The sequence below is a fragment of the Aegilops tauschii genome, chromosome 6 (genome assembly GCF_002575655.3).
Source record: "Aegilops tauschii subsp. strangulata cultivar AL8/78 chromosome 6, Aet v6.0, whole genome shotgun sequence".
Lineage (NCBI taxonomy): Eukaryota > Viridiplantae > Streptophyta > Magnoliopsida > Poales > Poaceae > Aegilops > Aegilops tauschii.
The window spans coordinates 112,247,129-112,257,634 of NC_053040.3; the positions used below are offsets into that span (position 1 = coordinate 112,247,129).

A 10,506-nucleotide genomic window follows, 5' to 3' on the forward strand; every position below is an offset into this window, starting at 1 on the left:
GCATCGCCCGCATTTCGCAGGCTTCGCAAAGGACCAAGGCCACAAGTCGCTCTGTCGAGCATTCCAGAAGGAGAAGAGCACCACAACTCAGTGGCACGACAAGTGTTTCCTGACGCCACTCCAACTGTGAACGTCTCAGAGTCTGAAGCCAAAGCTGCTGAAGACATACCGACTGCATCAGTCGATGACCAAGAAGAACACTATCAAGAAGAGGAGAGTGTTGCCACACCCCCTATCATCCAAGAAGTTGTTCTCGAGGAGAACGAGTCTGTGCCCGACCCTCCAGCTACTCAAGTGGAGGTTGAAAATATAGAGGCGGCCACCAACACCAATACTGAAGCCAATGACGTTGTCATGGCTGAAGCTAATGTGGCGCCTGAAGTTAATATGTTGCATGAAGCCAATGTTGCACCTGAAGCCATTATGCAACTTGAAGCCCATATCAATGCCGATGCTCCTGTACCACCTCCAAGACCTCACACTATTGAGCTGGCATTTGATCGCGGCCAACCTGTCATGGTTCGATGGCCTATTCTAGTTCCTCCTCCTGCTCCCGGACCACAATTTGACTATCATGTGGAGCACAGGCCCCAGGTCCAGAAGCCTAAACCAAGGTTGCCAAGGTTTCCAGGTACTGCATCTTTGCCCGGATTGTTCAATGTTAATGGCTTCAAGGCACACAACACCTTCTTTGATAGTGCTAAGAACCCATATACCAAGCCAAGAATTCCATCTGATCGGTTCTGGAGCTATCAGCAGTGCAGTTACTATTCTTGTGTCCTATACAATCAAGGGCGCATCTTTCCCCACATGCATCTAGACTGCGAAGCCATTGCTGGCCTGCCCTGTTTGGAAGAAGCCCTTGACTGCTTCAGAGATGCTGGCCTTCTACAGTTTTTGACCGACAAAGAAAATTGGAATGAAGAGCTTCTGTTACAATTCTATGCAACTATTCACATTCGCGGCTACAACAGGGATCCGAAGACTTGGGTCCTTGAGTGGATGACAGGCAATGTACACCACGAAGCCAAAGCTCTTGATATTATTGAGCTTACTGCCTTGCCCACTCCAGGTGAACTCTATGAACCTGGTTGTCAGCTTCACCGCAATGCTTTGGAGAGCATATTCCAGAAGCCTGAGCCGAATATGAGCCAAATGATGAGTATGATGAAACCACTGCCTAGAGATGCTGAATATCCAACGGAATTCTTTGTTGAAGACCTAGAGTATCTGCCCCGCACCATCTATCATATCATCAGGCGAACTCTATGGCCTATCAAAGGACATTCTCCAGCAGCGAAGCGTGAAGGAGCAATGAAGACATTGGTTTTCTATATCCTCAATGGCATCAGCTTCAATGCTCAGTATTTCTTCATCAGGTAACTTGCAGCATCCGGCTCTGATCTATTTGGTCTGAAGTTTTATGCTCCATGGGTAATGCGCCTCATCAAGCTTCACTCTGCTATCAACTATCAGCCTTCTGCGCGCAATCACCTCATATTCTTGCCAGAGGTTGATATGTCTGTCGAAGCCATATACCCAGAGCCTGCCAAGGAGCCAATTTATCTTCACAACGTCGATCGTCAAAGCTTCACGCAACCCATTGAAGGAGTTCTTGCTGCAACTCGTGTTTATCCTTTGGCTGGCAATACACATGCACCTCATCGTGCCCATACTGAAGCCACTGAGAGTACCATTTCTCAAAGGCCTCGGAAGCGATCTCGTGTTCTCAATGACCGAGAGCTTCTCGTCGCCCTGCATCAAAAATAGGATAAGCATCATGACTGGCTGAAGCGTCAGATGCAAAGCCTCTTGGTGGATGTTAATCGCATTCGCAACCTTGCCACCAAGAATGCATTTGTCACTCATGAAACCTGTCGGCGGTCATGGAAGAGTCTGACATTGATGAGCTCTGAAGATGATCTTCAACAAGATGGCTTCACAGAGAGATTCAAATTTGATTCTACTCCCCCTAGGAATGTTGTCTTGCATCGGACTCCCTCACTTGAAGACTCTGAGTACTCCTCCTCAGCGGCAACTGTTAATGCCAGAGTCATTGATGACGAAGACGATGCTACTTCCCCGACTACAACTTCGCCTCGAATCGACACTGCACCAAGTTCTTCTGCACCACCGGACCACAACGACGACCCTGCATCTTCATCTACTCCTCATAGGGACAAGTAGACGCTCTATGTCTTCAAACCTTTTTGGTCCTTCCTGACAAAAGCGGGAGAAGCATATGAGTTGATAGTCTTCAAGCGGGTCCATATGGGTGGTTGCTATACTTTTGCCAAGAGCTTACAACTCTCGCTTTTGATACATTTGGTTCTTTGAGTTGTAACACTTAAAGTTGATGGTCGTCTGCTACCTTTTCTGTCAACTATGTGATGCGATGATAAATTCCGCATGTGCGACGATAAATTCCGCACGAAGTCATTTTGCAGACGTCCATTTTTCATTTTGCATGTCATTATCTTCGTTATGTCTTTTCATGCATGATGAATTGTCTTCATAAGTTGAAGAGGATCTCCACAAGTACAACCTGCCATGTGCATTTGCATTCCAAAGCAAAACACTTATATGCACATCTTCAGGGGGAGCCTTTTGGTACTTACGAAGAGAATACCTCAATCCTTTACAATTTCACATACTTTTATCCCCGTTGAAAACTTCAACCAGTTTGTCATCAATCACCAAAAAGGGGGAGATTGTAAGTGCATCTAGTGCCACCCCTAGTTGGTTTTGGAGTATTGACGACAAACCTGGTTGTGGGACTAATGTGTTTGTGAGAATTGTAGGATAACACAGGTAGTAGTCCCTCATTGATTCGGTTTACCTACCGGAGATGACCCCTAAAAATGAGTGAAGACATTGAAGACAATGGTGGTATGTGAAGATATTCACAACAAAGATTATGACTCGAGAAGACATTCACGTGAAGACTATGGAGTGAGAAGACATAGTTGTTTCGTAGTCTCCTTTTCTTCTTTGTTGAGTCATAGGAACCACCGTACTGTTAAGTGGGGTCCAAGTGAACAAAGTCAGAGTGACTGAAGTGATGCTCAACCAAATCCTAAGTCTTCGAGCAAAGACGATGAGAGCAAATCTTATCCAGAGCTGGATGAGTCAGCTTTACTTGTAGCCCAAGTCAAGCTGCCGTGTGTGTTTGAAATCTGACCGTTGGAACACGTGTCAGTTCCTTAGTGACCCAGGGTCATTTCGGACAAATTAGGTCGGCTTGCCTACTGGCTATAAATAGCCCACCCCCTACACCATAAATTGGTGGCTGCTCAGAGTTAGTGCACGGCTTTTGTCGTTTGAGAGCAACCCACCTCTGAAGCATTTGAGAGAGAAATCCTTGCGAGGACAAAGCCCAAAACACCCAGAGCCAAAGAGTGTTAGGAATCACAGGAGTCTTTCTGTCCGCGTGACCTGATGACTTGTTACACTTGAGGACTGTGAATCCTCCAGCCGGTTAGGCGTCGCGTTCTGAGCATCCAAGAGTCATTGTGGATTGCCGGTGAACGAAGTCTGTGAAGGTTTGGAAGTCTACCTTGATGACTTACCAGAGTGACTGGGCGAGGACTAAGTGTCCTTAGCTCAAGGGGAATAAGGTGAAGACGCGGTCTTCTGAGTTGAATCTCAGCCTCCCTAACCAGACATACAGTTGTCACAGCAACTGGAACTGGTCCAACAAATCCTTGTCCTCTCCAATCAACTGGTTCTATCTCTTCCCTCACTTATTTACAGTTTGTCTTCGTGAAGTCATTTGCTTGCTTGCCTTATCTGTTTGACTTCACTGTGTGACGACTATTGTTGGTTGGCTTCATACCATCTTCCATCTTGATCTATACTACCTAACTGCTATTAGTCTTCGTGCTTTCACTTCATTGCATACTTGACTATGGCTTGTCTAGTGTAGTCTACCTTCCGCTGCATATCAATAGGTTCATTTCTATTGTTTGTCTTCATAACTCCCATGTTTTGAAGACTTTCATAAAAATTACCTATTCACCCCCCCCCCTCTAGTCGATAACTAGCACTTTCACTTAGCTATTTGGTGAGCCACCTCATTTGCTTGTCTACTAATCTTCGCCAGCTTAAAGTCTGGAAGAAACTTGGTAAGGGCTTCCTTCTTGGCATCCACATGAGAAGACCTGTCAAGATTATCATGCGGAAGGAGAGAAAGCACAAAAGAGCAGTCTGTTTCCAAAATAACAAGCTTATGGAGAGTGATACCGATATATAGACCCGCGAGACACGCCTGGAATTCGTTGATTATGCAGTGCTCCTTGATTATCAATGACTAGTAATGTACTGCTGATGTGCAAGTTAGCGCCATTTCAACTTTATGTCACTGATGCATGTAACATGAGATTAGTGTTATAGTAATTGTTGGCATAGTTAAGCTTCATTTTTTTAACATGTTGACGACGTGTTACCGACTAATATCTAAACATATTTTTTGCACATCTCACTTGCGCCAATCAGCCCATGATGCCGCCGATGGAGAGCATTAGTCAGAGTTGATCGAGTACTCCAATTGCTTGAAGATGATGCAAATAGCAGTCTCACGGTACATGAGCTTCTGCATTACATAACTATGCCTTGTTGTATGTACCATATCATTTGTTTATTTTCTTGTACCAAAATTTATCTTCTAGTATGTATATTTACAAGGGTACATTTAATAAGGATATATTACAGAAGAAAATAGACATAGCAACTAATGTTTGAACAAAAAAAGATGGGAAGGTAGAACATTTACCTGCATAGTTGAAGAGGAATGAAGAAATAATGTTGTTTAGAAAATTTACATATGAGAAACATCGTAGCCCTTGAATGTTCTCGAGGAATATTGGAATCCTCTAGCCTGTAAGAAGGTAAGACATGGTGAAACAGTGGGCTGATGAAGTGCTTTCCACCGCTAACTTTGTCAAAGAAATTTAGGATGGACATTGATGTCTTGTAAATAGCTTTGGATGAAAATTAAATCATAGTTGCACCGAGTCATAACTATTATATGGTAATAAAGTGGGGTGCTATTGTTAATTCTTTCATGGTTTCATAGGTCAATAACTGATTTTTTACATGGTCTTATAAGGTCAAGAAACATTAAAATCAACTAGGAGAATTAGATGGTGCCACATGCATGGCAGTTATTTGGCATCACGAAGGTGTTTAAACATTCGACATATTAAATATCGTATGATTTTCCCAAAAGATTTTTTGTTGTTGCTCTAATTCTTGATTTAATGTAGGTGTGATTTAATAACTGTCATACAAATTTCCCAAGTGAATTGGAGTAAAGTTGTTTCATATAGCTATGTAAATCTGTGAACTATATAGTATTCTTGTGAATTTATATATGTAAGGTCATGCTAATTCCAATACAAAAAACTTAAGTTGTTGAAGTGTTTTTGTTTCCTGTGATTTTTGGATGTTGTGAATGAATGAATATGCCATGTCTTGGAAATTTATGTTCCCAGTACTTGTCCTGTGGTCAAATAGCACTCATGACTATTGTTCCCAATGCCTTACTACAAGCCCGGCTTTCAATAGAAGCGAGCAATGCAAACAAAAGGCAATACATTTTCTTTGGCTCGTACTTGATGAGCAGCTCATTTTGGAAAGATTAGCATGTCTCAACAACATCTCTTTTTTGCATTCCAGCGAATAAATATGTCAGAAAAAAATTCAATAAGGTAATGGCAATGTCGTCCTAATGATGTGGTTTAAGTTTGATTGGTCCATGCTAGTTGATTTGAAACAAATTAGATCACCACACGTGTCCCATGAACTACCAGGATGTGGTGTCCACGAGGCGAGAATGTGATGACAATGGGGATCTAGAGGAGAGATATGGAGACTTGTTGTGATTTTGCAAGGATAGAACAGGGGCTATAGGTAAATAAACGAGTGAGTTGATCATGTCCCTTAGATGCAGATCCAAAGGTCACCCAATCTATGAGCAGCGTATTATCAGAAGGACCATATCACTAGATATTTCCCCGTGTAAGTATGTGCAAATTTTATCATTCATTCTTTCTTTTTTTCACTTTCTTTCTTCTTAAGGAGTGGTACCAATGCCACTATACTTCATTTCTTCTTAGAAAATGTCTTTTTTGTGTGTGTTTGTAAGTAAGTATACTTGCAAGTACGATACACCATGTGTGTAAATTATAGTAGAGAGCAAAAATTGCACTTCATAAACTTATTATTTGCATATTACAAAATGTGCAATTTCAGGGCAAACTTGTATGCAAGTTTTTTTTGTTTTCTTTTTTCTTAAAGGGTTTCATTCTTTCGTAAAAAACTTCATTTTTTATTTTGGTTTTTAATTTCCTTTCTTCTTAAAGGGTTTCATTCTTCCATAGAAAACTTTATTTTTTTTGAATTTTCTTTCTTCTTAAAATGTTTCATTCTTTCCTAGAAAACTTCAATATTATATTTTGTTTTAGTGTTTATTTTGTTTCTTTTTAAAGGGTTTCATTCTTCCCTAGAAAATTTCATTATTTTTTTCTTCTTAAAGGGTTTCATTCTTCCCTAGAAATTTTCATTATTTTTTTCTTCTTCTTAAAGGGTTTCATTCTTCCCTAGAAAACTTCATTATTTTACTTTCATTTTAATTTTTTCAATTTCTTTATTTAAGGGTAATACCGATATTGTTCCATTATTATACGGTTATTCATGCATATTATAAAAAGTGTAATTTATGTGCAAAATGTGTGCCAATTTTATTATTATTATTTCAATCATCTTCTTCTTAAAGGATAATACCAATGCGAGTAATTAATTACTCCCTCCGTCCCATAATGTAAAACGTTTTTTGACTTGTCGACTTGTCAAAAAACGTCTTACATTATGGGACGGAGGGAGTATTTCTTAGAAGACTTCACTTTTTTTAATTTCCGCGTGTAGTACACAAGCAAATACTATACAATATGTGTGTAAATTATACTAGGTTGTGAAAATTGCACTATTATATGTTTATTCTTTGTGTATTACATAAAGTGCAAATTGAGTGTAAAGTTGTTTGCAACTTTTTTTTTCTTTCTATAAAGGGCAATACCAATGGTACAAATACATTTTTCTTAGAAAACTTTGTTATTTTCTTTTTTATGTCCATACAATCACTAAAGACTTGTACAAATACGTGTGTGCTTTATGCAAAAAAAAATCCATCAAACTAGAAAGTTCAACTGGAAGGATGATGTTAGTGTGACCCATCCATCATCCATGCATGACATGTCGAACATTGCATGCACACATGCATGCATGTACCCAGCCAGGCATAGCGTGGCCACACGGATAATCTTCGCCGTGGAAGCTCGGCCCTTCCGCCTGCCCGTCGCCGCCGGTCACCACAGCTCCTGCGGCAAGTGGCTCGTCTTCGAGCGTGTCGACGGCGCATACTCGCTGCTGGACCCGTTCTCCGACGCCACGGCGCCCGTGGCGCTACTCCCCAGCGTGTCCCGTGTGCATGTCCGTCACGAGCCCATCGTGGCCGTGGCCGAGCGGGAGCTGCCGGAGTGCAGGCATCCGTGGATCCCGCGTGAGAGAGACGCCGAGCCACAGACTGCGATTTCCATGCTCAAGCTCGTGGTCTGCTCGGCCCGCCTCGTCGCCGCGGCCGTTGGCCAAGGGCGGCACGGCAAGCTCGCGCTGTGCCGGCCGGGCGCTCCTGCGTGGTCGACCAGAACGAAGACCTGCTCGCGGTCACCGTCGCTGACGATGGCCGCGACGACGAGCTCCCGAACATCTCTCGGCTTGACCGCATCATAAAGGGCCGTCCCCCGTCGTCGAGCCAATTTCGCCGCGTCATGCTGCACTACCTCATCGAGTCCGGCGACGGCGCGCTGCTGATGGTCCGCAGAGAGATCTCCCGCGTACGCATGCAGCGGGCTGCGCCGGTCACGCCAGAAGGCGCAATGGACGAGGACATCACCGTACTCAGGGCTGACCTCGGCACCTCGAGGTGGAAGGAGGAGAGGGGCGCCCTCGGTGGCGACCAAGCTCTGTTCGCCGGGCGGTGGTGCTCCAGGGCCGTGCGCGTGCCGGACGAGCGCCGGAAGGAGTGGGCGGACTGCGTCTTCTTCCTGCAAGACGGCACAGGCGAGGAGTGGCACGTCAGGCGGTTGCGCTATTCTGTGAGCGTCTACATGGTGAAAGGAGGCGGCTTCAGTTGGTCCAACCTCCCGGCCAGAGGGGAAAGAAAATCTGGTACGACACCCCGAGCGCTTGACATCTGGCAGTACAAATCTCAAAGCACGCGGCATCACCTTATCCAAACTGAAGCCCAGATCGACGCCCAACCTCTCCAATGCCGCCAACTCCTGCCGCCGCTGTACTCTGCTCCGGCTGCTCACCACATCGCCGCCGGTGAGGTCCACTCCGGCTGCTCGCCACATCGCCGCTGGTGTGCTCCTTGACGCTCGGCGTACTCCATTCCCCGCGTTCGTTGGCGACCCAGGTCGCGGCACCGTAGAAGCTGCTCGCCGGCGTGCTCCGCGATGCCAGCCGCCGTTCTCCTCAGCCACCCTCGCGGCGCGACCGACGTACTAAGCAGAACAAGTTCATGTAGATTTTTTATATGTGTGATTTGAGCTGTAAAATCTGAACAAAGGCTGCTCCTTATTATTTTTCTTCTGAATTTTATTCCAATACAAGATGTGGCATATGATGTAAACAAGATCTGCAATGTAGGCATATGATGTAAACAAGATCTGCAATGTATATGTTGGTGTCCATTCTTGGCATATGTGCGGTGTGACGTTTCCATATTCTGCTGTCAACTCTTCGATAAATGTACAGATGCATTTGCATTTGCCTTGAGAGCATCTCCAACAGGCGCCCCAAAAGACGCGCGCGCGTGGTAAACCCAGCTTTTAGCGCGCGCGGGGTGTTTTGCCGCGCTCCAGCGGTGGCGGGAAAGTCGCGCGCGGGAACCGTTTGCGCGCGCGCGAAAAGGCGCCAGCTCGCGCGCCATTTCTGGCGCACCGCTTCCGGCGCGCCTATAAAATGCGGCGCGCGCCACGCGCCTTTTCCACACTTCTCTTCCTCTTCCTTTCTGCCACGCGCCCCTCCACCGCTCCAGCGCCCCGCCATCGACGCGCCACCATGCCGCCGCGCTGCTGAGGAGCGTCGGGCTACCGCGGCGTTCGCCTGCGCCCCAACGGCGGCTACTACGCCGAGATACGCTCCGGTGATCTCCGGCTCGGACTCGGCACCTACGGGACGGCGCGCGAGGCCGCCCGCGCGTACGACGCGGCGGCGTGGCGCCTAGGCCGGCCGCACGGCCAGATGAATTTCCAAGACGTGTACACGCTCCAGCAGGTGCTGGACGTCGCCCCGGCGCCTCGTCTGAACACGGCACAAGACCGTGCGGAGCATGCTGAGCGGCAGCGCCGCCCCCTCATCGCCCAGGAGGACGAGCGGGTCATGGCGAAGTGGCGCCGGCGCCACCCGGAGGACGTCGCCTACGAGCAAAACTACTGGGCAAGGCGTCACGAGGAGGACACGCGAAGGCGCCGCGAGGATCGGTTAGACAGGCGTCGGCGGAAGGCATTGGCGAATGCGCAGTCCAATCTCTGGAACTTAAAGACTTATCTGCCCTAAACTTCAAGTGGCACTTTATAATGCTGAATCCCTTGGTTTGAGCATAAGAATTGTAAAATTAGTACGCCTCTTCCTCAAGACTGAAAACACATCCCAACTCTTGGAGCCTTATCAGCATCTTGTAAATCATGATCATTCATTGGTGTGCTGCTCGTCCTCGGCTGGCCATTAGTCTCAATCACTGGCAATTGCTGCAAGGGTAAGCAATAGAATTAATCAAGATAGGCTTCAGGAAGGAAGGAACGTGCTTGTTGTCACATGTGTTTTCAGTCTGAACCGAACTGAATTAATCAAGATTGGTGAACTGAACTTAACCTCACTGGAGGAGCCGTGGGTGGACATGGTTCTGGAGGAGACGATGCCATGTATGTTCCTTGGCCGTGTGCTGCGATGCCGTCGTCTGGGGCCGTAGCCATCTTGCCGCCCCGTCGCTAACAGGATGAAAACAGATCTGATGTCTGTTCGTTTCTTTTGAAAGATGAATCATCAGAAGCTGAGAGGACGGCGTAAAGGAAACGGACCAGCTAATTGAGCGCGCGTTGGGCTTTTTAATTGAGCGTGCGTTGGGCTTTGTTTTTATCTGCAACTCACGTTGGGCTGGATGTTGGGATTGCCAGATGTCAAGCGCTCGGGGTGCGTACGACCCGGTCGTACAAGATTTTCTTCCGGTGATGGCGTCGCTGAACGGGGACGACTTGCTGGCCACATGGCTTTTCCCTCAAGATCGGCAACAACTGCACGTAGCAGCAACTGCATATATGACTCCAAAGGATTGAAAACGACTTAACGTGCTACTGATTTTGTCAGTTGCTGCAGCCATCTTCTGAAGTTCATCTAGACTTAATGTCAGGGCAATGTGTAAACCAAAATATAGCAGGGTCCATT

At 46.2% G+C, this 10,506-nt stretch overlaps 1 pseudogene; it reads left to right on the forward strand.

Annotated features, from left to right (window-relative positions):
• Window positions 1-7,281: 7,281 nt before the first annotated feature.
• On the forward strand, window positions 7,282-8,435 carry LOC109767187 (uncharacterized; annotated as a pseudogene).
• Window positions 8,436-10,506: the final 2,071 nt, after the last annotated feature.